We start from the raw sequence: 27,401 nt of genomic DNA on the forward strand, positions 1-27,401 counted from the left end.
TTGCAACAGTTTATTTTCTAGTCTGATCACTTTCTCCCTTCCAGTTTCCCAACCACTTGAGTAGCCTGAGAGGAAGGTGAAGCATGCTGTGGAGATTGGAGGAAGGATGAGAGGAAATGGGTATATTCAACGTTGTTATTGCTCCCGAAAGGAAAATGAACCTCGAGTAAGGAGTATGAAACAGAAAAAACACAACCAAATTGAAAAGAGTCTGTTGCCAAAAATTCAAGTAACGGGTTGGTTTTGGTTTTTTAAAAACAAGGTCCTATTATCAATATAGCTTATTCTCTGTGAAGTTTTCATTTTGTCAGGAGTTATGTCCATTCCCAAGTGTCCATTTAGCAAAAAGAAGACTCATCTTTGGAGGGAGAGATAAAAAATAAAATGCTCTGTGTTTGTGACAGGTAGAATTTCTTGGCTTGCATCGAGATACCTTCAGGCAGCCATTCCACGAGTCTGACAATAAGCATGCAGTCTGTAACTATGGTTGTTTGGAAATATGAGAAATTGGAAAGGGCTCGTTTTCTAAATGAGATGATGTGGAAATGTGTTGTTTTGACACAGAGTATTGTTCAGGAAGGACTCACCTTCAAAAAAAAAGGAAAATAACTTGACAGTTGAAGCTCTCAGCTGGGATTTGTGAGACCTAGGTTTGAATTCCTACATTTTCTGATTTAGCCTAAGGAATGGACTCAGACTTTCCTAAAATCTAGTTTTAGTGACCTATCTAAAAGCCTATCAGCTATTACAAAACCTGTCTCTGCTCATCTTTTTCTGTCTTCCTCTGTATTTTTTTTCAGATTTTTTTTTCATTTTTTGATAATAGTAAAAAAAAGAAAGTAAATCCTTGACTTTGTCCTGATGCAAGACAGGAATATGTTTTACATCTCAACATTTGCAGGACAGGGAATCAATTTTCTGCCCATCTCTGTCTGGAATATAATTATGGAAATTTTAATATCCTTAACTTTAATTCTTTTTATTGATCCTGTTATTGACCTGTGTCTGCTTGTTACTGTGTAAATACTGGCAAAGAAAAAGGTAAAAAATAACAGTTACCAGGTGGTATCAATTAATTTTTAAATTTTTTCTGCATGGAGAAAGAAAGAATGTTTTTTCAGTGAAAGTCCAAACCTTCCCTGTTCTCTTCAGTGTAATCTTCAGTCTCCAGTGTAATCCTACCTTTTCTTAGTTGCAAGTATGTTCTAACTCTACTCTCAGATTCACACTGGTGTCTAAAAATGTCTTTCATGGCCTAAAGAGGGGATGGCCTAAACTGGGGATGTCACACTGCAAAAAAATAAAAAAATGTTCTATGTCCATTTTGAAATTGTAATATAGTAAAAAAAGGCCAGTAAAGGACTCTGCACTGACTGTCATAGTGAATTTGGGTTTGTTTTTCAAATATTACAACAGAATTAACTGCTTTGCTGAATGGCTGCAGAAATCAGGGCTGGAAAGGAGATGAGATACCCTCACTCCAACTGTGGGTTTACATCAGATATAAATTCTTGGATGCATCTGGGCCATTTCTGAGCTTCTTCATTTCAGATGTAAGAGCATGTCTGGCATTCGGGGCATATGCAGTATAGTCCTTGGATTCCATCTGTTTAAGTATGCTTTGTGCATATTGAAATGGGTTAAGGGTAAGATTGTCTTTGTCAAGCAACTTGGCAGATTGCTTCTCCTGCATGACCAACATGAAAAAAAAATTCTATGCCTGCGTATGCAGTCATACAGACATTTGTTTGGCAGAAATGCACAGTTTCTTTTTCTGATATAGTCAAAGCCAGCTCTTCCCACAAAAACTAACTGCAACTAAACTGTTGGTTTTGAAAAGGATTATTTTTCACTCATTTTACTCTAGTGGAATTCCCTCATGCAGGCAAAAGGTATTATGTCTTTGATAACTAACAAGTCAACCTGTTTGTTTTCATGATGGAAGTGAATGGCTTTGACACAAGCCGTGTGTTGCAATTACAAACAAATTAAACAAATGAAGGCCATGTCATATCTACGGACTGGGTTATAGTGCTAATCTTCACACTCAGTTTAAAAACCTGAATTCAGCAGGTTGTCTGATTCTCCCTCCATGAAGCTCAATACAATGACTTATAAAGCATTTTGCTCTAAGCAGTGGTTTCCCTGAAGTGGGAGCACCAAAAACTTCGGAGTTGATTAATAATCTATTCTTTTTCTAACTGAGTTCAAATTAAATAGATATAAAATGCACATTGTCTTGGTTATCCTAATACATTTTGTAAGGAACAGACAGGGTCACATGAAAATATTACCTAATGGAATTGAAAATGTCTCTTTTTTATTTTATTGGAGGACAGTGGACTTCATATTCTCTACATAATCAGAACAAGTATCTGTTCAATTACTGTGAAAGAGCTACCATGTGAATACTTATTTCATGGCTTTCAGGACTCTGACATCTTGGAGTGGGAAATTACTGTCCAAAATGTAACCACCATGAGTTTAAATGTGTGGGACATGCTGATCAATCTGTGTGAGGAGTGGAAAGTATAGGGAATGGAAATTCCTTACATCACACACAGATAAAAGAAAATGGATTTGAGGATGTGCATATCCAGGATTTCCATACCCCATGAAATCCTATCAATGCTACTACATCTCCAGCTGAGGTAACTAATAAGTTTTCAACAAAAAGCCCAAGTACTGTGACATCAGTTTATCCCTTCACAGGCAAAGGTTCTGCTTGAATGTCTCTTGCAGCCAATATTCCCATAGCAGCTCCCCTGTTGGGGCTACCAATGTAGTTCCTGCCAGAGCTGGAGCTACTTCCCTGGCTCGTGAGACATTTAAAATTCCTTAGTGCATAAAAAACTTGAATGGATTTCTCTTAAATCTTTGTGTAAATAAAATTCTGTGCTATCAGTGAAAAGAAAAAAATCTAAATACTCACTGGGACTGGGATATGCTAGGGCTGGAAGAAGCAGCAGCTGTAGTAACACTATTTAAAGCTGCAGAAAAGTGAAATGTCTGTTTTCAAATTTTCTCTCTGTCCCTGATTGGGTTCTTTTTATTTCTGTAGGAATAGGATGAGACATTGAACAACTCTGAGACCAAAGGGCAAATATCTGTGTTTTAAATAATAGTGGGTGATGAGGGACTTCTAATACTCTTCATTTTAATTTGCTCTTTGAAGTAACACAGCTTGAGTGTTCAGAGTGCTTTCCTAGCTTGACTCTGCTAATGTCTCATGAGCTGCTGGCTTCAACATACATAATCTGTAGGACCTTTGTGTTCCTTCTTCATGATATTTTATTAATAAGAATTATACCACAATTTTGGACAGTAGGTGGCTGGAGACATGCATTCTAGCCCAAGGCAATTTAAGCTCATATCTCCTAGATCTGGTGAGAATCATCTTACCAGCTAACTAAACTCATAGCAGAGTGGATTATACCTGTAATCAATCCTTTGAAGCTGTGTTCCTATGTATCATAAAGCCCTATGAGCTATAAAGAACTGGAAGGATTAGTCTGTGGTGACAAATGTATGTATTTTATCACAATTATCTCTGTGTAGATCAGAAAGATATTTGTAAGTGGATACAGGCAGCCCAGACCTCTGCTTCAAAAATGAATACCCTTAGCACCAGAGTAAATCAAAAGTATAACTCCCTAGTTTCTCACTCTTCCAGTGAGCTTGTGTGCTGGCACAGCTTCAGGAGCTGCAGGAAAGGATGCCCCATCTGGTAACCTCTAACATGGTGCTCAGAGCCCTCAGCTTGGGAGTGCGAGAGATGAATGTGAGCTGCTCGGCTAAGAAACAGATTTTCCATTTCTAGATGAGCAGCTGTTTGTATAAAGATGGAATCAGAATCATAAAATTATTTAAATGCAATCAGCTGAAGAGGTATGATGACTTGATTCCCTAAAGAATGTTGTGCATTTTTGTTAGCTATGCTCACCAATGAAGTAGAGAGAGAAGGACAACCCAATTTTGACACTGATCTAGGCAATGTTTGCCTATGAGTAATGACAAGGAAGTCAAGAATAGGTAGTGTACATTTTGAAGTATAGCTCTTCTTTACACCTGTTCAATTTTTTAGAATGACTGTCTAATACCCAGGATAGATTTATTTACGATTTCATTGTAGATAAATCTTTGTAGAGAAGAGTCTGTCTTCAGCTGAAGAGGCTAGCACTTGTGGTCTCACCTCACTTGACTAACTTCTGAAGAAAGGATTTGGCTTCAAGCAGAGAGAAATACATGGAATGGCTCTTCGGTTACACATGCACCTGATAAAACCCAGCTGGTATAAAAATACTTTTATCCTAATGATCAACATGGACATAAATACAGAATGTTTTTTTCCATTCCCTGAAGATACTGCCTGAATCATACTGACATAATAGTACCAGTAGAAGCAGGTATTTAAGAGTGGATTTTTAATTTTTTAAAGAGGAGACTTTGGCCCTCAATCTGTCCCTTTTCAAACTTTGAAACTTAATTTGTGGCCAGAATGAAATTAAATTCTGCAATAAGACTGTAATATGGCTTTACACTACATTTTTTTGAAAGTCTAAGAACAGGTCAGGCATTACAGTAAATCTGGAATGTTCTTTCCAACTGAATTATGACACACACTCTGGGCCTAGCAAAACAACATAAAATGTGTTGCTCTTTAATTCTGTACAAATTTTGCTGTTGAGGTAGACAATAGGTGCATCTACCTTCCCCTTCCCCCAGACCTAAACTCTGTGAATGACCTTACGGGAAAAAAACAATGCGGCTTTTGCCAGCCTCAGTGAGAGGGGTGTAGCATCTTCACACTGGGGTTGCCACTACACAGGATAATACCTGGTGAATCCTAATTCCTTTATGTAGGTAACTACCCAGCAGGGTTATGCAGTCCTTGAGAAAACCTTGCTGCAGAGAAGAAATGCATGAGATATCTCAGCAAGATAGTTAAACTGATCAAAACTTTAAAGTATTTTCTTGTTACAATAATTTCGGTGAAGGGCATGATCACTTTATTAAAATCCTTATGTGCATTTCACTTACAGTGCAGTTAGAGATATTCAAACTATGGATTGTTCAGGAATAATTATAAACACTTTTTTACTGCTGTAACCTAATCTACTTTATGTTATTGGTACAGATTTAGTGTACCAGATTAGGCAACACATAAATGTTAACAATGTTGATAATATGACACCTCTCCCAAAATGGGAGGATAAATTCTAATGATTTTCATAGAAGGATTCATTTTTGGAAAGCCTGAACAAATCCATAAACACCAATCCAACAGGTATTTAAGTGATATAACTTGCAAAATCTCAGCAAATATAGGTTTTTCTTATTCTGAAATGAAGGGTGAATGAGACAGGAAGCTTTCTCTACACTTACAAAATAAATACACTGCTATGAGCTAAAAAGAAAAGAAATAGGATTTTCAGTTCTAAAAAGGTCAAGCAAAAAATTTATGTTAAGTCTTTACACCAGCATCAGCAGCTCAAGATGATCACTCAATCTTTTCCAAGAGACAATAAACTCATGAGATGGATGTATCATCTGTATGTTGATTTTGGGAAAAGTACCACTCATCAAAAAAACCCCCGAGACTGAAAAATAATTAAAACTCCCCCAATAAATCAGACAACCCAACCAAATAAAAAAACCAGGAACTGCCCAGTGGAAAGAAAGATTCATATTATTACATCAGAATATTATTCAGTTACAATAAAAAATTCAAAATAATGAAGCCAGTTGCCAAGATTTTTGCAGGGAGCGAGTTAATTTTAAATGTATGGGAAAAAAAACCCCAGACTGTCACAAAATATCCTGTGAGCTTGCAGCCTGGCACCAGCTCCTGCTGTGCACAGCAGGGATTTCCCCTGCAAACTAGAGCATATACTCACAAGACACTAAAGAGGATCAGAATTCTTCCTGATCCCTCCTTGAGGAAAACATATTACCTCTGGCTTTGTCAAGAGGATATAGATCAATCTTGAAACTGGACTGAAAAAAACATTTATAAACAACAAGGTAGACATAGATTCAGTATTAAATATGCTACTCCTGAGTTTTGCTAGCAAAAAAATTCGCCCAAGTAATGTAAGTGAGGACAATCAAAACATTCAAAGTTCTGTAGTCCTTCCTTCCTTCCTTCCTTCTGTAGAAATGCTGAAAAAACTACCATACATATAATCACATCAGCAAAACACTTTTTTTTCCTCTTGAGAATCAGCAAAATCCATACTTGTTTTTTCAGCTACCTCAGAGGGTGATAAAGCAATAGAGAATCCATGTCATGGCTAGAGTAGCAGTGAAAAAGTTGATAGATACTATTGAAGATACTGCTGAATTCTGTCAGGCAACAAAACTCACAGATCAGAATGAGAAATGTATGAAAGAGTTTCTTCAGTGAGACCTGTGCTACCAAAATCCCTTTAAGATCAGCTTTTTGTTAGTGTTGAGGTTCTTTGTAGTCACTTATTCATGCTCACGGTGCTGGTGGTGCTGTATTTCTTGCTGCTTCTAGGTGTGTGTTTATATTATGTGCCACTGCAATACTTTTTGGAGAAGTACTAAGACAATCATTCGGGTTTGGCCAGAATTTTGGGTTCTAGACCTCTTTTGTACTGCTTTTTTTGTACCGTACCCTCACAAAGGGGTAGATTTGGTGTCAAGTGTTTGTGCTCTTCCAGGTTTTCCCCTAGTTTATTACAATGTAATGAAGACATTTCTGAAGTACCTTGTAGTCAGAATCTCCTGCTTAAGCTACGAAGAAATCGCCCAAGAAAGGCTTACCTTGTCAGAGGAAGCTCTTTGTTTTGGTTTATATAATGGATGCTATTAATTAAATTATCAGGTCATTTCAGACAAGGCTGTCAGGTACCTCAATATTCAGCAGTGTAAGCTGCTTGGATAACAGTGTTGCTGTTTTCCACCTGCTACCGTTGGACATCTGGAAGCCAAATCTAAACCTACAGTAATAATTGAATGCCTTGGTGTCAAGTCTGTATGCTCCTTTTTCAGGGATGTCCACCACAAAAAAAGGTCTATCTAGGGACAGCAACGACAGCAAAGCCCCTTTTGTTTTCAAATTCTTGGCCCACTGTATTCTTTACAGTAGTGGGATCACCCAAAGACATGGACATGTTTTACTTTTCTCTCCTGAATTGAAAGGAGACCAATACCAAATCACCAAGGAGAATTAGGACCTAGTTATCCTAGTTAGCATGGACTGTTGGAAGTTTCAGTTCACCAGCTGAAAAGATTAGGTCTGACAATTAATCAGCAGTGATTATTTATGTTTAGTATACCCTTACTTGAATATTGAGTGTTTTTCTGTTCAAAACACTTGAAAAAGAAAATTAAAAACTCCCATTGCTAATTGCATGTGGGGCATGATAATTGAACAGCTCAGAAAAGAGCCACAAACCATGACCCTATATTCACTTTGTCCCACTGGGTGAAGGTACTTGAACCTAACATTTTGATTCAGGCCCCATCTTTACTTTAAAGCTTCACTTGACTGCTTTAAACAGAAGACTGATTGCCTAGATGGATTTTCAGTGGTCCACAGCAGCAGTCTATTAACCTATTTAGATGGTATCTAAGGTAGTAATGAGATTAGAAATGAGAAAGGAAACTAGGAGGGGGGGAAGTTAAGAAATTCAAAAGCAGGTTAAAATTTTGGTACTTTTTGGTGAAAGCACCAGAAATAAGGGTCAAATTGTCCTGCAAGTGAGTATGTGCAGTTGATACGAAGTAATCATTTAAAGACATTCATGTACTAGCTATAATTCTGAAAGTGGCTAATGCCAAGATAACGCAGAATTATTAGAAGATGTTATGCATTTCTCCCCAGCGACATCTCACAAACCAACTTCAGCTCTTGGGAGCACTCTGCAATAAAACTAGTTTTTCTGGATTACAAATCTGTACTTTCCAAACTTTCACTAAGGACATTAAGTGCAAACTTGCTTCAGCAATTAAACTTTCATCAAACTCCCAATTTGACAGGCACTGCACTAGGGCATAGCCACCATTCTGGATTTCAGACAATCAAGATTTCTCAAGGATACGTTTTTTTTCCGAGCTATGTTGTCTTTGGATCCAGGTTTTACATCTTTAAAGTAGCAGTGATTTTTTATTAATTCCTAGTTTATCCGTATTGCCCAATAAAATCGTCATCTTCATAACAGTAGGATCTGTTTCTCCCTCTCTTTGTACTGGACCCGTCTTTGTGAGATTTTGGTGTTGTTTGTAAGCAAATGAGATGTTATTGCAAATCAGGTTTACAAAACTTGTAGTTGCTAATTTTCAGGGAATTCCTTCAGGTCATCAGTTTGGGACCGTCCTGGAAACTGGGGATCAGAGGCTTTCCACAATAGGTCATTGTAGCTATATTTTGTCACTGTTTTGCTTAAAACAAAGGCTAACCATTCTACAGCCCTGCAGCAGGAGGCAATTCGTTTTTCATGGAAAACCACAGCTTATTTGCAGTTGTGAGCACAAGCTATTGCCCATTATAGCCATTCTTAGAGAAGATTGCATGTGTACACACATGGAAAATTCTTCTGATTCACTTGGGCTATACAAATCAGGGAATGGGCATACTGAGATCGAAATCAACCTTGTTCAAAAATCTGCCACCCAGCAAACAGTCCAGCAAGTGTTATGCTGTAAAAATAGCTTTAAGATGTCCTTAAAGAACAAAGATATCCTAAAAACTAATACCTAAAAGTAGGTATCAACTACGGACAAATGAGAGGTTTGAAAACTGGAAACGATTCAAGGAGTAACACGAAACTTAACACTCCAAAAAGCCTTTTGTTTTTGTTGTTGTTGTTAAATTATAAGCTTCTAATAAGAGGTAAGTGATTTAAGGGAGGCCCTGGAACAGTATTATGAGCTTTGTTTATTTTGCCATGATTGAAATACAGACTTTGAGATATCTAAAGGAGCAGGTTATATAATTAGATTTGCAAAATTTCACCGACTTGGCACATGCGTGGCAGGAACTTTTTCTGACCATAGAAGGAGATGTGTATACATATAAAAGTCTGAAGTAAGCATGGCATTCAAATAAAACTTCTTGATGAGGCAGGAAAACCAAAATTTTCAAGGTGTGAGAAATAGTCACCTCAGTAATCTGATGAAGTGTCATAAGAAAAGTAATCTTGTTGCTTAGGAAAAGAAAGGTTTAACTAGTAGTTGTTTGAACTATGTAAGTGGGTACTGCGATATTTAATTTGCTAATTTAACTTTTGTATCAGTCATTGACACCAATATATTATAAGTCTAAATTATTTCCTAAAGAAAATACCTTTCAGTTCTTATGAGGAAGAAAACACTGCTTGAAAAATTCGATTCCTTTCAAGGCAGATAATTTGGGCAGTTAGAGAGATATTAGCAGTCTCGTCAGATGTCCATGAAAAAAATGTAGATATTTAAGGGAACAACTATGTTCTCTACACACTGTAGAAAATGACATCCTGTGTAAAAAAATTCTCTATTTGTCAATCTCCCCATCCCCCTTCCCTTTATTTTTTCCCCCCACACAAAAGAGTGTGAAGATCCCCGGATAGTTACTTGAGGTATACTGACAATCAGCTTGATTTTTGTGTTACACCTTCCACGGTGGTAGGGGCACATCCCTACAGGTACTGAAAAACATGGCTTTAGAAGGAATTTCTCATTTAGTTTCTCAGGACTGTTAAAACATCCGGAAGAAGCCAATATTGCTAGTTAGGTACTACTAAAATTTTCCATTAAAAGAAGAAAAGCCGACCCTGAATTCACACTTACAAGTCCAAAGAAAAGCGAGAACTTTCTGTTCTGCTTCCATTCTGGAGAGCAGAGTACAAGTAGTGTGAACATAACCACAGATGTTTTCTGTTGGTAAGACACTGGGAAAGTATTTTGAGAATCTCCTCTTCATCTTTACTTTACTTGAGAAACTGAAATCAAAAGGAGGAATTCTTTCAGCAGTGAACATACACATTTTCTCCTTCTATTCAAAAACCTTTTCTAGCCATTGGAATGCATTTCTGGCGGGCACTCAGAAGCACAGGAAATTTGAAAGGAGCTGTGAATAGCTGTTAACAGTTGCATTCAGAGAGAGAAGATAGCGGAAGCTAGAAAAGCTAGAGCAGCAATTTGTTCCTCACATAGGCAAAAGTCAGATTTTTGGGTTTCTGCGTTGCTTTCTAAAATAGTCTTTTTGTAAACCTAGATTTTCCCTATTTCGTTGTTTTAAAAACACAGACCTTTGAGTTAGCATTTTCCCCCTCACTTAATTAGACAGTTGTCCTGCAGTATGAGGTTTCTCCAAGAGTGTTTTTTGGCATGTTTGATATCCTAGTTGTAGTGTTGATACCAGCAGCCTACTGCAACCTAGCAGCTTAGGGTCCTGCTTGGTGAGAAATTGCACACGATATATCTGCTATCTCAGACCCCAAAGCTAATTTACTTACCACAGTCATCTTGAAATACGTGCTGTGCTCTGCAGAGTCCTACAAACACACTTACATGGGAAAGAACCAATTCCTTTTTACCATGGGTAACAGCATCACAGTCTCTGCTAAGCACAGAGAAAACTGTTTATTTTAAAACGAGCCTAGGTAAATAGAATAGAATATGTAGAATAAAGACTTCTTTTGGAAATTTCCATTATGTTTTTCTTAATGTTTATATGTTTTAATTGTGACTATGTCCATCAGTCACAGTAGCAGCCACAGAACTGTTAAGACATTAAACTCTCCCCCAAAAACATAAACTAAACCAAGTCCCCACAGTACAAGTTCTTAATTTTGGAAGCTAAGTTTAACAACTTTAAAAACTTGCTTGCAATATTCTGTTAAAAACAGTGATACTCTCTTAAATCCTACCTAAAAATGTGTTTTTGTGTTTGATCACTTGAAAGTTATAAAGAGTGAACTTCCTTCAACTGTATTGAAAAAAAATAAAGGAATAAATATTTTAAAATATAGAAATATTGCAGATGTTTGTTGTGCAAGGATTAGATTTCTTTTGGATATTTTTTATCCTGTCCTGGACCACAGGGCAGGACAATAAGATAACCTCTTGATGTCTTGCCTTCCCTTTTTCATAACTCTGTAATTGCTTGGTATTCTTTCAGCAGAATCTGAGAAACAGGGTTGTCCTTCAGTATTGCATTTTCCTCAAGTCATTGCTTAATGCAGATTGAAGTCAGGGTGACAGGAGGAAATGGTTCTGTTACACCATGTTTAGTGAAAATTCACCTCTCTGCTGTGGTCGGGGAGCTGTATTAATTTATTGCCAGCAACACTTCGGCAAGGAAACAGAGAAAACTTGAGTCTTTGTCAAGTAAGAGTGCAACTTAAAAATATTATTTTAAGTGAAGAAATTTTGGGTGTCACCAAAGTTTTAAAATATGGTCATAAAAGCTGTTTCTCTCACCCGTTAGTGGTTTTGCCTATCAAGACCCAGTCTCTTCTAGTACAAAAAATATCTTTTTCAGTCACAGCATGTATACTTCATTTCTTAAATGACTATCCCATTTTTAAAAGTATTTTCTTCAAGGGATTAGAAAATAAGTTCTTTGAAAGCAGCAAGCTCTAGCTGGCTTCCAGCATATAAAACTTTTAATAGCTTCAAGCAGAGGTTGGTGGATACACAGCAAGGTTACAGATTTGTCATAACTGGTTTGTTTTAAGTTTTCTAAAGTGAGAAAGCTTACTATCTGCAAAAATACTTTCCTACAAGAATAATCCCAGAAAATCTGAGATATTTTGTTGTAAATATCTTAAAACAAGACAAATAACCTTAATTAAGGACTAGAAACATGCAGAGTATTATAGAGGTCAAATAAAATTTTAGAAATTAGATTGAGATGGAGAGCTCCTTTTTTAAATAACTAGTTGTAGAGTAAAGAAATCTGTTCACAGTTGGCAAGACAAAGGGGAGGCAAAAGTCACTAAGGTAATTAGTGTGAATTATTCAGCCAAGTTGCCACAATTCCTGTGGCAGAAAGTTGCTCCAGTGCATATCTTTAATTACAGGGTGGCACAGCAGCTTTTGTCTGTGAGGCCAAGGAGAGGTAGCTTGGCCTTAGACTTTTGAAGATATATTTGTTCCATTACTACCCTAGAGAGAATCCAAAATGTGTCCTGGTGAAAGTGTTCATTTGTGTGGATGCCTTCTTCTGGGCTTTTAATTTTAAAAACTTAAAAATACACTAAAAGAAGAAAAAAAAGAGGAGCAAGTATTTTCAAATCTTCCCTAGCGCACTGAGTGGAAAAGTCCTTACCAAACACCAGTCCCAGCTTCATTGTGTCAGAGAACAGAAACAGAACACAAATGAATCCATGACAAAAAAGAGGTTCAGCAGAGGCAAGAAGACAAGTCTAAATTGCAGCACAGGTGAGAAAGGTGGAGGAATTCCTCAAAAGTTGCATATATGAGAAATTAGTAAAAGTTCATGTAAACAAAATTTAATCACTAGAAAAGCAGAGAAATCTTTCCCCTTCAGTTGCTAAAAAAAATAAGTCAAGCGCACTAACAGAGCTGTAAAGAGGATCTTGACCTTTCTAGCCTGGTAGGGAGGCTCTTTACTCATCATCCTTCCCTATACTTTCAAAAGCAAGGAAGAAATAACAGGGCATTCTGTTGTCAAGTTCTGTTGCTTACCAACGTCTGTTTTCAAGAACAACTCACTGTGAGAACTTGAAGCAGTTTTCCAAGTTCTATCCTGTAAGGTTTAAGTGCTGCTACATCTGCTTTCCTGCCTAGCAAGTTAGTCAATAAGCAATTTTCACCTGTCTACCTCCGACTCCCAGTATGGATATTTCCACTACAGCTCACCTGAGTGAACATATGTCACAGCAGATACAGGCTGCCAGTGTTTCTGGCACATACTGCCCCAGTACTGCACGCATTTTGCAGCAGGTGTCAGAGGCAGATGTATTTTCACTGATATTCGTGGGATGAAGATTTATTTATTCCTACACAGACGTAATTACATCAGGAACATTTTGAAAAGCCAGCAGGTAGCGCAGAAAGATTTTTGTGAATGAAAAAACATATCTGTAACACATTTAAGAAAATATCTAATTAAAAACTGCAGTAATGAGTTGAATGATTTCTAATATTTGAAAGAATCCTAATTATATTAAGTCTAGGATGTCTAATTGCGTTGAGTCGTGCAGTAGCAAGCAACTTTAATGCAATTCCTTCCTTTCCAAACAGGAGCCCTGGCCATTATTTGGGCATAGAACTCAAAGCTGTAACAAACAAAGCCTTTAGTCCTGTCAGAGCTTCATGAAATCACAGGATCTCTAGGTAGGCTTAAAGATCTGCCAAGTCAATACCAAACAGAATGCCTTGTATGCTAACCTTGCCGTGTATGCAGATGGTACCTGCCTCAAGGAAATTTGCACCTGTAAAGTTTAAATTTGAACAAATCATCAGGCAGGTGGCCAAGGCTCTTTAAGCCTAACATAAGTAATCAAGGCTTTGTAGGCATTGTAAATTACACACGAATTGCTATGTCAAAAGGCCTAGCCTTTTGGGAGAAATAGTTTGACAATATGGATTTATGCACTCATTTTGCAATACAAGGTCAAAACACAATGTCAAGGCTATAGAGAATAAAGGACTAGAAGCCTCTGTTACATTAAAGAAAATTTCAAATGGGGTCTAATAAACAGTCAGTTCCACTACTGTTGAAATTAGTGGTGGCCCCTTGGGTAACCACTGCTTGTGCTTTGAGTACACCATCATCTGTAGCTACTTGGGATGGATCTCACAGGACTTGTGCAGTTTACTTAGTACACAACAGAATGACTGTACTGCAGTTCTTGGGAAAAAATGCATCTTCTCTTTCTCATGTGCACAACTATGAGAAAAATATGTAATGATTTGCTAGGCAACTTGGGGAAATGGAACTTTAAAGGCCACATATAAATAGGTGGTAACTACAATTTAACTCTGGGATACCAACATTCCATGGATGCTTATGCATATAAACACACACACATACAAATATATATTATATATAAAAGACATATATGCATGTAAAGCAAAAAGGGAGATCTGCAGAAATGGAGGAGCAACGTGCTTTCCAAGTTGTACTAGGAACTATCTTAAAGTCATGGACTCCCCTACAACACTTGCACAGTTTTTTCAATACTTTTTTACTAGCTTCAGCTTCTTGGCGTTAAATTGAGCTGGCACTGTTGCAGGCCATTTTAAATTGATACTTGCAGAACAGCAAGAAGTGTGAAGCTGCCAATGAAGAGTCAATGAGGAGCCAGTGATAGCAGTTATCAGCTTCTCCACACAAATGTCCTGAGTTTTCCAGCTGTGTGAGCCTTTCCAAATTTGATTAAAAAGGGATTAATTTTCTTTTATACACACACACATATATGTATAAATATATATGAATCGGTTTATGTGGGGTTGCAAGTTAAAACCCTTCAGGCAGATTTACATTTGAATGTACCCCCTTTTCCCAGAGTGAGCTATGATTACAAGCAGCAGTGAAAATTTTTGATCGGATGTGCTCATACAATTTCACAAGCAGTTTGCATTATTTCACTGCTCAGCCAGAACTGGGAGAGGCTGTGCTTCAACCAGGGAAGCCAGTGAGTTGGTTATGACATGATTATTCCTATCACGCTGAAAATATTGGAAATTCCTGATGTTTGAGTAAGGCAGAGTTTTTTTTTATTCCATTGGTATTTGTCACTATTGATGTGACGCAGCACTTTCTGGACTAGAGAGGTGAGGTCATGCTATTTAATATGGAATATATGAGCTGTTCCCATCCAGTGAGCTGTTCCTTGTCATTGGCTGATCACCTTCTCACCCCTTCAGAGAGAAAATACACTGAATTACAAAACAAAGTATTTTTTATTTCTTTGGTCTGTGACTTGAATTGGCTTATTTGAAATTAGATTGGGTGTTTCTTGGTCAAAAGCAGGGGAAGTGGGAAAGGGACTTGTAAGAGAAGAAGTGGGAACTATGATCTCCTTCGCTGTCAATTTATGCCATTCAGTGATCCCAGTAAAATCAGCCTTGGGAATAGATTTAGGTAAATGTGTAAAGACAAAATGTTGAATAAAAAACTGGATCAGAAACACACAATCTCTCTCATCTGCAGTGTGATGAGAGTTGTTAAGACCTACATGTGAATATGCTGGTACAAGGTACAGGACTGGCCGGTAGCCAGCAGCATGTTTTTGTTATGGATTGTATCTGTCAAGATGTATTGCTATTTTGCTTCAGACTGGTTAGACAACATAAGAGGGTTATGTGCTGGTGTTGCTAGAACTACATACATCAAGTTCTCAGTTGTGTAAACTGGAATTTATTAAACGATGTTTTTCTCTGCACATTTTCTGTATTCTCCAGGAAGAAGGGTATGAATGTATCAAACATAACCAGTAACTTACAGATCCTGTAAATCTATTTCTTCTTTTACCCCCTTACTTTAAACTGGTTTCATATCCTAGTCAACTTAATATAAAAAAAAATTTCACTGACTGGATAAATCACATGCTGTGATTCTTGGGATTGTCCTCTACAGGGCCAGGAGTTCAACTCTGATGACACTTGTGGGCTCCTTCCAGCTCAGGATAGTCTATGATTCTACACTGTGAAATCTCCCTCTGCCTCTCTGCTTTTTTCCCCTTTCCACTCTCATCTGAGCAGCCCACTTGTGCTGGTATGTGTTAGATCCAGAAATCCTCTTATAAACTAATTGCTTTCTCAGAAAGCTGCTAATATATTTTGCTGGAACAACTTCTCCTGAGTTAATTATAAGCCACAGAGAGGAACTGCTTACTGGCAGAGTTGGTAAAAGGTAAAGGTTGGAAGTATTCATCTGGGAGCAGAGAAGGAACTAGGACTTTCAAGGAATTTTCATATAGCTTGCTATGCTTTTCTACCAAGGAGTCTCCAGGTTGAAGTTTGCATCTCCTCGTCACTTGCTTCAGACCTGAGCACATAAGGCAAAAAAGAACAACAAACCTTCTCCCTTCCGATGAAATTGAGCTCAATTCACCCTGTCTCATGGAATCATGCCTTAAACACTACGTTCAGGCTTGGAACATGCCACCATTGAGAACTAAGGCCTGTATACACCTGTATACGCTACTCAGACCTTTGTCTGAAGGCAGAAACTGCTATTGTTCACTTCCAGAACAGGTTATAGAAGACATTGGGAAATTTTGGATTTGACTCCTAAAATCTTATACCAGCAAACTGCTGTCTGTATGGACCAGACACAGACAGGGAAATACTAGCTCCTAAGAGATGCCTTGGAGACCAATATACACTGGTCTACAAGTGTAGAAATAATTTAGAGCAATGCAAATGTCTGATGTGTTTACTGACTGGCTTTTAGCTGATGGTCACTGCAGAGGACCAGCACAGCACAGTAGGTGCTTCTCACTGTATTGGAACTTATTCAAGATATTGTCATCCACAATTTAGCCATCCCTATCAATATTTGTAGTCATCATTCACTATTAAAAATTCAAGATTTTAAATATCTTTGTACAATCTCTTCACAGAAGACAGAAAGATCTTTGAGATCCCTGGAGCTTTTCTGAAGACCCTTAAGTCTCCTAGAATCTGCTTGGTAGCAATACAGACATTAACTCTCTGGTCATCAGTCCAAAAAACTTGCTCTTGGTTGTCCGAGAGTGAGACTTCAGTTTCCCAAGTGCTGAGCTAATTTGGCCTTGCCATGGTCCTGCTTACGTAGAGCTGTGGCTGTGTGGGTCTCCTCCCTTCTGCTGCAGGTCTCCCACCTGAGCTCTGCCACGTGTGAATTTCAGCAGACAGAAATTAACGCTGCCAAAATAAATGGGGTGCTTTTCCTCTTATGCTTTACCTCCCCAAACCATGCAGGAACAATGCAGGTACCAGTGCCAAAAGAAAAGAAGGGCAGATGGATCTGTCCAGGGCAGAAAGCAAGCTAAAATGACTGAATCAGGTCTACTAGGTTTTTTTTTTTTTTTTTTTTTTTTTTGTTTTTTTATTTTTTTTTTTTTCCTGGCAGATGTTATCCCAGCTTCTTCTGCCTCCTACCGGGGGCCTCATGTAGTCCTCCAAGAGATTTAAAAACTTGAATCAGTCACAAAGTGTCTTTTCATTAAAAAAAAAAAAAAAAAAGAAAATCTCATTTTGGTGCTCCTCCATTTTCTTGTAATGCAGACCTCAAATCTCTGAAATATAGTCTCCTAATTAACTTTATTAGGTTAGATGAAAAACTATTTAAAGCGCTGACTGCCTCAGAATCAATGACAGTCAGGAAACAACTTATCATCTCCCATATTTTTGGCACCCATTACTTGTGGATACACAACGAAGTGCTGCTTAAATCCCTTTTTTCTTCTCCAGTGCAGAGAAACAGAGGTTTTAATTGTGCTGTTTTTCACAGTGTGTATTTTACTTAGTTCGTTTGGTCCTGGTATTCTGCATGTTTTGTAATTATTGCAGAGGCAAGAAATCTGACTGAGGTATCCTTTATTCAGTTTCTGTACTTTTGCAGGTCAAGGCTGTGGTAGCCTTTGCACAACCACCACGAATGGGCTGTGAGTAATTATGAGTAGAACACAAGGAGAGGGCTACTCACCTCCAAACAAATGAGGTGCAGGAACCTCTTTTTCAATAGCGCTGGAGGAGTTTGATCAGCTGGTGAAAAACACTGTCTGACTGGTGCCTGCAGTAGTAGGAAATTTAGTTCAAAAGATTCTGAAGTTAAAAGGGCCTTTCAGAAAGATACTTTCACCACAGTGACTCCCTAGAAAATGCTGTTTCAGTAATACCTCTTATTTTTAGGATATTTTTGTTATACCCATTGTAGTGCCTTAGCACTTCATATGACTTTTTGAATCTGTGTTAGAAACCTGTGTCCTAGTATAAATGTACATCTATCTGTTGTTGGAAATAGTTGAAAACATAAAAAAGTATTTTCATCAAAATTATTCCGTGTCTCTGATTTCAATCATTCTGAGAAATCATTACCAGTCTTACTGGTGAGTTCATTGTACTAGGATCTGTTCCACCTCAGACATTCATCTACAAACCTGTAATACAATTATTAAAGCTGCGCCAAAGCTTAAGTTGGGTTTATTAAAACTTCCCTTCCAAATCAAAATGATGAATTTGGGTCTTAATGGGATAGTTCATTTAAACAAATTAACATGAGTTAAACAGGTTTTTTTAAAATCATTACATTCTACTAGGTTAATTTTTTTAAGTTATTGTTTAATCTGTATGAATTGCCCAGACAGGACAAGGGTCCTTCATCCTTTCCTAAAATTCATCTTCTGCTGTGATAAACTGCTTTGTCTCCACTTGTAATTACCTTCTGTAATTGCCACTGCCCTGTTTTGTAATATTTGCTTGACAGAATGAAAGCTAATATATATTTAATGATTGTAGCACCTTTAATATTTGCTGTTGTCAACAATACAAAGCTCAACTGTATAAAGCTCTACTGGTAATGGATAATGCTGTCTCTATGGTGCTGCCAGTAGTGAATTGGTGTGATGCCTTTCATCTGCAAAGGCTGGCAAGGTCTTCAAGTGTGTCTTCCATTTGAAGACAATGACACACAAGACCTGATGGTCTATGTGATCACAGGAATGATTAATTTATCTGTCTGGGTTGCTAGAACCACTGTCAGTAATCATCCCTGAACTAAAGCACCTGCCAAACCCAGACTTGGTTCTTTTGTAGGTGGCTGGTGAGACTTCTGGAACAGGGTGCCACATCCACCCTATGTACTATTCACAGAGCTTCCCAGACCCTCAGGGTCTCCATGGCATGAGGATATATATCTTGTGTCTTTTGGCTATGTGAAGATTTATAAGTTGTGGGGTCAGCAAACTTGATGTCTTGTCCCTGCAGTAGAGAGGTTCTTTTGCAAAGAGCCTGTACTATGTTCCAGCTAAATCTCTGATTCTGATAACTAGCCCCATGAGTCATGTGTAAAGGAGATGCCTGACTGTTTCTGGGTGAATTACCTTATCAATATTAATGTGTGCTAAGAATGTTCATAAAATTAAAACTTCTCCTTATCCACCTTCAATACTCCATTCTTAATCTTGTTCTTTGTATTTCTCTCCCAGTAAGTAAAACCCTTGTATTCTATATAAATGAAAACCATTAACAACCCATCAGACTGGCACAGTTATTTCTCTTCCTTTCAGGGCTCTTCCTGCAGTCTTTACAACTGCAGTATTATAATGGTGTGTTTTGAGGCTGAACTTTCATTTAGTGTAATTTCTTTTGGCTCTTTTCATAGTGTAGAGAATGAAATAAATGACAGAGAGAAGCACTACAAAATAAGCTTAACTGTGATGGCACAAGATCTGCAGTGACCACAAACTTTTCATTACTACCCCAGATTGAGCTTTATTGCCCTAGTTTGGGCTAAATTCTAATGTATCACTTTGAAACTAGAAATTATCTTAACTCTTAGGGGCTCTGAGCATAAGAAATTCACTTGAACTCTTTTAATACTTATGAGGTCATTCCAGTGTGATCTAAATTTAGTGTTTAATCAGTAGCATGGCACTGAGTTGAGAAGTCACTTAGCAATTTTTTTCTGTGTTTATCTGAAAGTTGCTTCTCTTGCAGGAGATCATATTCATATTTACACTTCCTCTGCTTGAAGTTTGTGGGTATGGACCAAAACTTCTTTTCCTCTCGCTCTGTCTTCCATTGTAAATTTATGATAAGAATTTTGAAAAAGCTCAAAAATATTGTGCAAAAAGGGGTGGAAGCCGTGGCTGGCAGCACATGAGTGAGAAACAAGTTTTAAAAATTCTCAAGGCAAATTTTTTTCTTTTAGTCACCTGGGTTACACCTTTATTGTAATTAACTCTTCTGGCTCATGTGCCCTTCAAGAAGTATCCCCTGAGTAATCAGAACATTAAAACTACCTGGCATTTCTGCTGCCAGCTGAAATCCTGTTGGCAAACACGCTTCAGAGGCCCTTTATAGCCTGCTTGTTCCTCAACATAGGTGGTAGGGAGCAGGCAGTGGCCGATGTAAGGGCATTTGTTATCCTGGCAGGCAATCCTTGGTCATGAGTCAGAATCCCAAAGTCCCTCTAAGCCTTTATCCCAGCCTCCTCTCTTAAACCATGCGTCAGAATGGTTATATGAGGTCAGATTACACTTTCTTCCTTGTAAAGACAGGAGTGGGCACCTGGCACTGCAGGCCAAATTTGTTTTCTGATGTTACAGTTTTTCCTCACTCGCTGGCCTGACTCGTGACAGCCTCATGAGTTCTCACTGATCTTGTTTCTTGTTGTTGGTGGTGTCTTTTTTTTCCCTAAAATTCTTTGGTGCCTCTTTTCCTGTATTTAATCCAATTTAAATTAATTCCCCCTAAATTAAGGGCTCTGAAAAGGTCAGTCTTATTTTCTTACTTTTTCTTATTTTCCTTTTCTGTTGCCTTGTGACAATTATTTCCAAGCATGAGATGGTTGAGGAATGCCTGCAAGGCATGTGGGCTAAAAATCCAGCCAAACAAACAACCAAACCCAACAACAACAAAAAAGCAACTATTGTGTTGTTTATTGGTGAACCATTTAGTTTATTAGCAGTAGGTCATGAATTTAAAACAAAAACTTCTGGATTAGTAGACAGAGACGGCTTCTCCTCTCTGTCTTTTCTATCTGTAGCTAGTATGTCTACATCCAGGAAAATTACTGTCTGTAGCCTAGTAATAGACATGGGAAGCTCTTTGAACTGCATATTTTATATGAATGACTCTACAGTGGGACTGCTGGGATGAGGCAGTCATGCCAGAGGGTTACTTTGTGTAATGTATTCTTGCACATACCTGCACTCCGTAAAATATACTGCTGAAGCAGATCTATTTCCAAGGCTCCATGTGGCACACAAGAATAAAGAGAAAAGCAGGTATTTGTATTCATGCTTCTGTAGTAGCAGCATAGTTGAAGAAGAAGAACCTCAGGGTTCAGTGCTTCAAGTGAAAGGAAGTGGCTGTCCCTGTAATTTGGACAATAGATGGCACCCTTTGTTTCTTTCTTAAAAATGCCATCTCCTGCAGTGGTTTCATAAAGTAGCAAATCTGCAGGGGGAAGGTGACAACAGTGTGTGTGCTGGTTCCCAGCCAGCTCAGAAGAGGAACCTTTCTTTGTTTCCTTTATTGTGCCACAGTGGAAAGCAATGCAGCAAGAGCAATAAACCTGTGTTGATCCACAATGTGCTGCTGTGGTTTCATGGGGTGAAGAGTCGCTCCGTCCTCTCAGACACATTACACCAATAGGCTGCTGTGCTATGGCAGCCAGGTCCAGTTTGTGACCTAGCTGCTCACAGACCTGAGTTTGTGTGGCCAGGTTTTGGTAGTGAGGGGGCTACAGGGGTGGCTTCTGTGAGAAGCTGCTGGAAGCTTCCTCTGTGTCAGGAGAGCCATCCCTGGCAACCTCAAAGATGGATGTGCCACTGGCCAAGGCTGAGCCAATTAGAAATGGTGGTAACGCCTCTGGAATAATAGATTTAAGAGAAAATAGAAGGTTATTGCACTGATGTAATTGTGGCCAGAGAAGAGCAGGGTGGGAACATGTCAGAGGAATAATTCTGCAGATATCAAGGTCACTGGAGAAAGAGGGACAGGATATACTGCAAGCACTGGAGCTGAGATACCTTTGCAGTTGGTGGTGCAGACCATAGTGAAGCAGGTGTGCCACTGCAGTGCATGGAGGTCCATAGGGATGCAGAGATCCACCTGTAGCTGGTGGAGGAGCCCCAGACTGGAGCAGATGGATGCCTGAGAGGAGGCTGTGATGCCATGGGAGGTCTGTGCTAAACCAGGCTCCTGGCAGGGACCTGTAGACTAATGGAAAGAGGAGCCTAGACTGGAGCAGGTTTCCTGATAGAACTTGTAAACTCGTGGGGAACACACAAAAGATAAACCTCTCCTTGAAGGACTTCATCCATGGAAGGGTAACACAGGTAGGATCAGTTTGTGGAGGACTGTTGCCCATGGTATGGATTCAGATTGGAAAATTTTGTGGAGAACTCTCTCCTGTGGTAGGGTCCCCACACTGGAAAAGGGGGCGGAATACTCTCCCTGAGCTGTGGGAGAAACAATTGTCATGAACTGTCTGTAATCCCTGTTTCCTGTTTCCTTGTGCTGCCAGGGTGGAAGAGGCAGAGCTGGAAAGGAGGAGGCGTAAGGGAAAGGTGTTTTTAAGATTTATTTTACTTCTCATTATCCTGCTCGGAATTTGTTACTAGTAGATTCAATTAATATCCACAGTTAATGCCTGTTTTGCCCATTATGGTATTGGTGAGTGATCTCTCCCAGTCCTTATCTCAACTCAAGAAACTTTATTGGATTTTCTCTCCTCGGTTCATTTACAAAGGGGAGTGATAGAGAAGCTTTGGTGTGTGCCTGGAGTCCAGCCAGGATTGACCAACTACAGCTGTCTAGGCATTTGGTAGCCCAGTGGTCTATTTTCTCCTGAGATCCTGCCAGGCAAAGGCGACTATATATATGGAATTGAATTTTCCTATATTTCCCCTCCTTCTTCCAGGTTGAATTGTCCCTGGAAAGCTATAAGTTTTGTCCTTTGATAGTGCCTTGTTGCATCCCCAAAAAGAGCTTGTGCTACTTCACTATTTTAGTCAGGGTGGAGGGATAGCTGCGGTTGACTCCCTTTAATTACACATCTAATGAGGCTGTCTCCTAAGCCTGGCTCCTACCAAAGCCTCCTGTTCTCAACAATTACTGATCAATCAAATGTAACACACATCTAATTTCTGTTCATTCACACAGTGGGCTCCTGGTGGGCTCTTGTGTCTTTAATTTGTTGCACAATTAAATGTAATGAGAGAGATCAATAGATAACATGGCCATTATTTAGTTCAGAAAATGTTTCTTAAATGAGGTGATTCAGTTCAAATCAGGTACAAGTGTAAGTAGCTCTAAAAGGAATCTGTGGTAGAGTAAAACTGTGCTTCCACTTACAAATGTGTGCATCATTCACACAGAGGGCTGATCATCATATGTTAATTCTAATGTAAGTTCTGACATGTTTTCATCCTGCGAATCTTCATAACTTTGTTAACAACCTTCTGGGAGGATCTCAATTAGCCACAGTTGTCTACTCGAAGTCCCACGTCCTGTATAGCTTTGGATTTTAAGTGCTACATTTCTTCCTCACAGTGCCTGCACAATCTTTCATGAACTCTTAGACATTCTTCCTGTTATGATTAGAATGTACTTGCACATTTACTGAAGGTTGACTTACCTCTGGACAAACAGTCTTAATGAGTTTAAATTATTTTTAAGGCATTTATGAAATTTTGGGGGCAGATATATAGACGTCTTATAGTTCTTTGAGAGCTGCTTATTCCCAGATCACTTGGGAGCTGCAGTTTTGAGAACCTCTGTATTAAATCAACAGAGTCTCCAATGAAGTCTGATGCATGACTGAGAGACAGCACTTCAAAAGAGGAGATGCACAAGTAAGCAGGGAGCCTTAAGTTAAAGCTTGAGCAAAAATAGGTTGGAGTTTGAGTTGAAGTTAAGGTTTATTGAAGTTTAAGCTGAAGTCAGGGTAAAAAGGGGTTGAAGTCATTGAAGCCATTGAAGACAGGGTAAGGGTTTGTTTTCAGGAGAGTTGTGCAATCTCAGAAAAAAATTACAAGGTGAACCACAAGCCAAGCCTGCTGAAGCACCTGTGTGATAACAGAGGTAAATCTGCACAAAGGGTCTCACAGCACAGGTAGGACAGCAAAATAGTGTGACTCAGAGCCCTGAATTATGAACATTGCCTGAGACTCAACTCATCATACTAATGCTTCAGGCACATTTCAGAACAGTCATCTCTGGGCTATAGCTTTGTCAAGAGTGATAAATTGGATCTTTCTTTGGTGCATACAGAGATGGCATCAGAAAGGACTGACCCCTTAATAATGAAAGGTCACAGATGTAAGAATCTGAACTGCTAAAGTGATTTCTAATTTGACTTACGGATTCTGCAGTATTATTACATTTACTTATCAGCTCTGACAGCTCAAGACTGAAAGCCATGGGGGTAATATGAAAACAAGCAACAAATAAAATGTTTTATTTTTGCTGAACAGTTTTGTTCAGCACAGGATAAATTACTGTAACAAGTTCTATTTTTTCTTCAGCCTGACTTTTTTGTAAGTCTTTGCATGGATTTTCCTTTGTTGTATATTCATGGGAAATATGTCCCTAAAAAGCTGTTACTTGTCAATTGTTTCCTTCTAGTAGATATTTTGATTACAGCTATGCAAGAACCACTCTTTTGTCAGTCTCTTAAGCCTGAAGGTTTGGTGTGAAGGTGCCTTGTCTACAGGAAATGTTGTTCCCATTTCTACCTCATGCTAGGTCTTGGCTGTAGCCTGTGTTACCCAGACACTAACCTTAATGTTTACAGTTTTCTGCTGACCTTAATTTAATTGCATATTGTTATCCTTAGAATGAACAATGAAGATAGACCAGAAAAACAAGCATAGATATGCTTATATGGCAATTATTTATACAGCAGATTATGTTGTTAATATCTTTGTTGCCTTTACTGTGTGAGTTTTCTATAAAGAAGAAATGAAGTAGGCAAATTTTGCTACAGCTAATGCATAAGTGGGAAAAGATAACATCCCTTGGTTTGTTTGTTTATAGTCAGTTCTCATTTATGTCAGTTGAATTAACTGAGTGGTGGACTTGTCAGTTTCATGGGTAGACGATTTGCTATCTTAGGATAGTACACTGATTCATAACCAGGGCTGTTTTGGTTTCAGAGTGAATTTATCAGTGGAAGCAATATAGCTGCTGCCTCTGGAGCAGCTAGCTTCAAACTACAACAGCTTGGGCAGATTTGCAAGCTATTTCCAAGACTTGGATGTCAGGGAGTCCAGTGCTGGCTCCTTCTCTATTTCACAACTGCTCCAATTTATGAGACTCATGAACTCCAACAGCCAAAATAGACTGGGCCTCTTTATGAAATAACTGTTTTTGTACCAGTTCCCAGGCAATGGTCCTTGTCCATCCAGAAGGATGATTCAGTAGACTGCAGTGTCATATGAGTACATAGATGCTGATCAGTCTACTGGATCATCTGGACGAGGAGCAATTCCTGTGGGAATGCTGTGGCAGGCATGCAAGGCTGTATATAGGCCAAAGTCAGTTGGCTCTTGATAGATCAATACTGCTGATAATGAACTGGGATACAGGATGCAGTAGGAAAATGCCTTTGAACAAACTAGCTTCTGTCACTCTATGCCCTAAATAGATTCAAGTTTGCCAATAGGTTTCGTTGATAGCACGCAAGTCTTCTGTCTGTTCACTGGCCTGGGCAGTATGCTGTCTACTACTCCCTTGCTTGTGGTATTCTCATACTATGCCAGAACTTACAGTTTTCCTGACTTACAGTATTTTTTGGACTGACTTACAGTTTTCCTTTCCCTTACTATTTTTTGTCAAGTAAACAGAGATCCACAGCTAAACAATATTATATATTCTGTCTCTTTCCTCTCTTTCTTCCTCTCTTCCCAGTCAGTCACTTTTTAATACTACTCTAAATCTTTCATGCCCTTCCTCAATAGCTTTTCCATCCTTAATGCATTTTCTTTAATAGGGTAGCCTTTTTTTTTTTTTTTTAGGTGATGCCTACCTTATCAGTTGATCTTTTTTCTCATTCCTTTTCCAGCAAAATCCCAAGCCTCTGCTTGTCATGGGTAAGCTATGATTGGAGTTGGAAGGTTAGCTAAGGCCAGGGAATTAACTGCAAGCTCATCTTTTGGTTACTGAAACACATTTCAGTATTTCAACACTTAAAGAACACCAGACCTCTTACCTTCCTTTTCCAAAAGCAACACCTGCACAGCAATGGATGGATCCGGAAAAAGTGACATGGAGGTCACTTTTTTCTTAAAATAATTGCTAATTAATTATAATTTCATGTTGTCATATTCTGAATAAAAATATAGCAACATGTTTTCTTAGGCAGTATGCACAAAACCAGAATTACAGATCATGCTTTTGAATATAGAAGGGATACACTTTCACTGCTCCAAAGTATTGTCTACCTCACTGATTTCTTCATCAGCTCTTGTGGCTGAAGTCTGATAATGCTCACAGAAATCCATATAGCTATTTGGCAAAAATCCATGCAAATTTATGTGTAGTTGTATCAGAAAATAAAAATGTATTAGTAAATTTGATGTGGTCATCACTATTTATTACTGATGTTTGTGAAGACTAAGATGACTGAACAGTAAGGATATGTGATGAAGGATCCTTCAGGCATGTCACCATACCTTGAAATGCACTGGATTGAAAAAGATCAAAGTGAATCCTTATACTACCTCCTTCAGACTTAAAGACAAAATAGAATGTTTAAAGTCACAGCTCATGACTTTCCCTGACATTCCCATTCCAATATAATGTGATTTCAGTAAGGTCACTGAAAACACAGCAATGTAAAACTAGTATCTGAAGCTTAAGCCAAAGCCAGCTGCAGTAATTAATGCTTATTGTTACCGGAAGTAATGAAAAATAAGTAGAAATTGTTGAGAAAATACAATTAAAAGAAACTATTTTAATTGAAAACCTGGATTTTAAAGGAAAGAAAATTAAAAGCAGATTTTTTAAAATATTTCTGGTGAAAAACTGTGTTTTGAAAATAAGCCTTCCTCCCTCCTAGCTCATCAAAGGTATGATCAGAAAATGTCAGCTGTTCATGCTGAATTATCAGGGAGGGCCACGAGGGTCCTGATGGGCTTCTGTGTCCATGTCCATCTACTCTCTTGTATCCCCAGGACTCTTCCCTTTTGCCCAGGGCTCAAGACCTCACATCAGCCCCTTGAGCTTATGAGCCACTGCCATGGCATTACTGATTCTGTGGCAAGATGGTCTCTGGCTCCCCACAGTCCTGCCCTTCTGGGTCCATTAACAAAAAGCAGGAGTACTGCCATCAGTGACAAGCATAGTTATAAAAAAGGTGAGCCACCATCAACAAGAAAGAGCAGAATTTGCTGTAAATCAATTAGTCATGCAAACTGCATGGTGATAGTCTGTGTACATATGTGTATATTTATTTCAGAATTGAATGGACGTGGGAAGGAAAAGGTAGCCTAGAGGAATTTAGACTGTATATGCATTTTTGTTTTATTCTCCTTACTCTTTTCCAATAAATGTACATAACCATGAGTAACATTAGCTCTGTCACACTTTCCTTGAAGAAAATGAGATGCTGTCCTAGCTGTTCTGTTGTTTCCATCCTGTGTTGAGTCATGCAGTGCAGACACTTTATCCTGCCTGTGTCTCTGCTGTAAGACCACAGATCATGTTATCACTTTACAAATATAGCATATTAATATATCTGGAAGGCTAGTCACGCTGTGGGG

At 38.6% G+C, this 27,401-nt stretch overlaps 1 long non-coding RNA gene across 1 annotated transcript; it reads right to left on the bottom strand.

Annotated features, from left to right (window-relative positions):
• Positions 1 to 10,471: 10,471 nt before the first annotated feature.
• Positions 10,472 to 12,745, bottom strand: LOC136373787 (uncharacterized). The gene is made up of 3 exons (XR_010745738.1): positions 12,661 to 12,745; positions 11,253 to 11,349; positions 10,472 to 10,570 (listed from the first exon to the last, which is right to left on the bottom strand). It is a non-coding gene; the product is annotated as an uncharacterized lncRNA (long non-coding RNA).
• Between the last annotated feature and the right edge of the window lie 14,656 nt (positions 12,746 to 27,401).

This window comes from Sylvia atricapilla, chromosome Z, assembly GCF_009819655.1.
Source record: "Sylvia atricapilla isolate bSylAtr1 chromosome Z, bSylAtr1.pri, whole genome shotgun sequence".
Lineage (NCBI taxonomy): Eukaryota > Metazoa > Chordata > Aves > Passeriformes > Sylviidae > Sylvia > Sylvia atricapilla.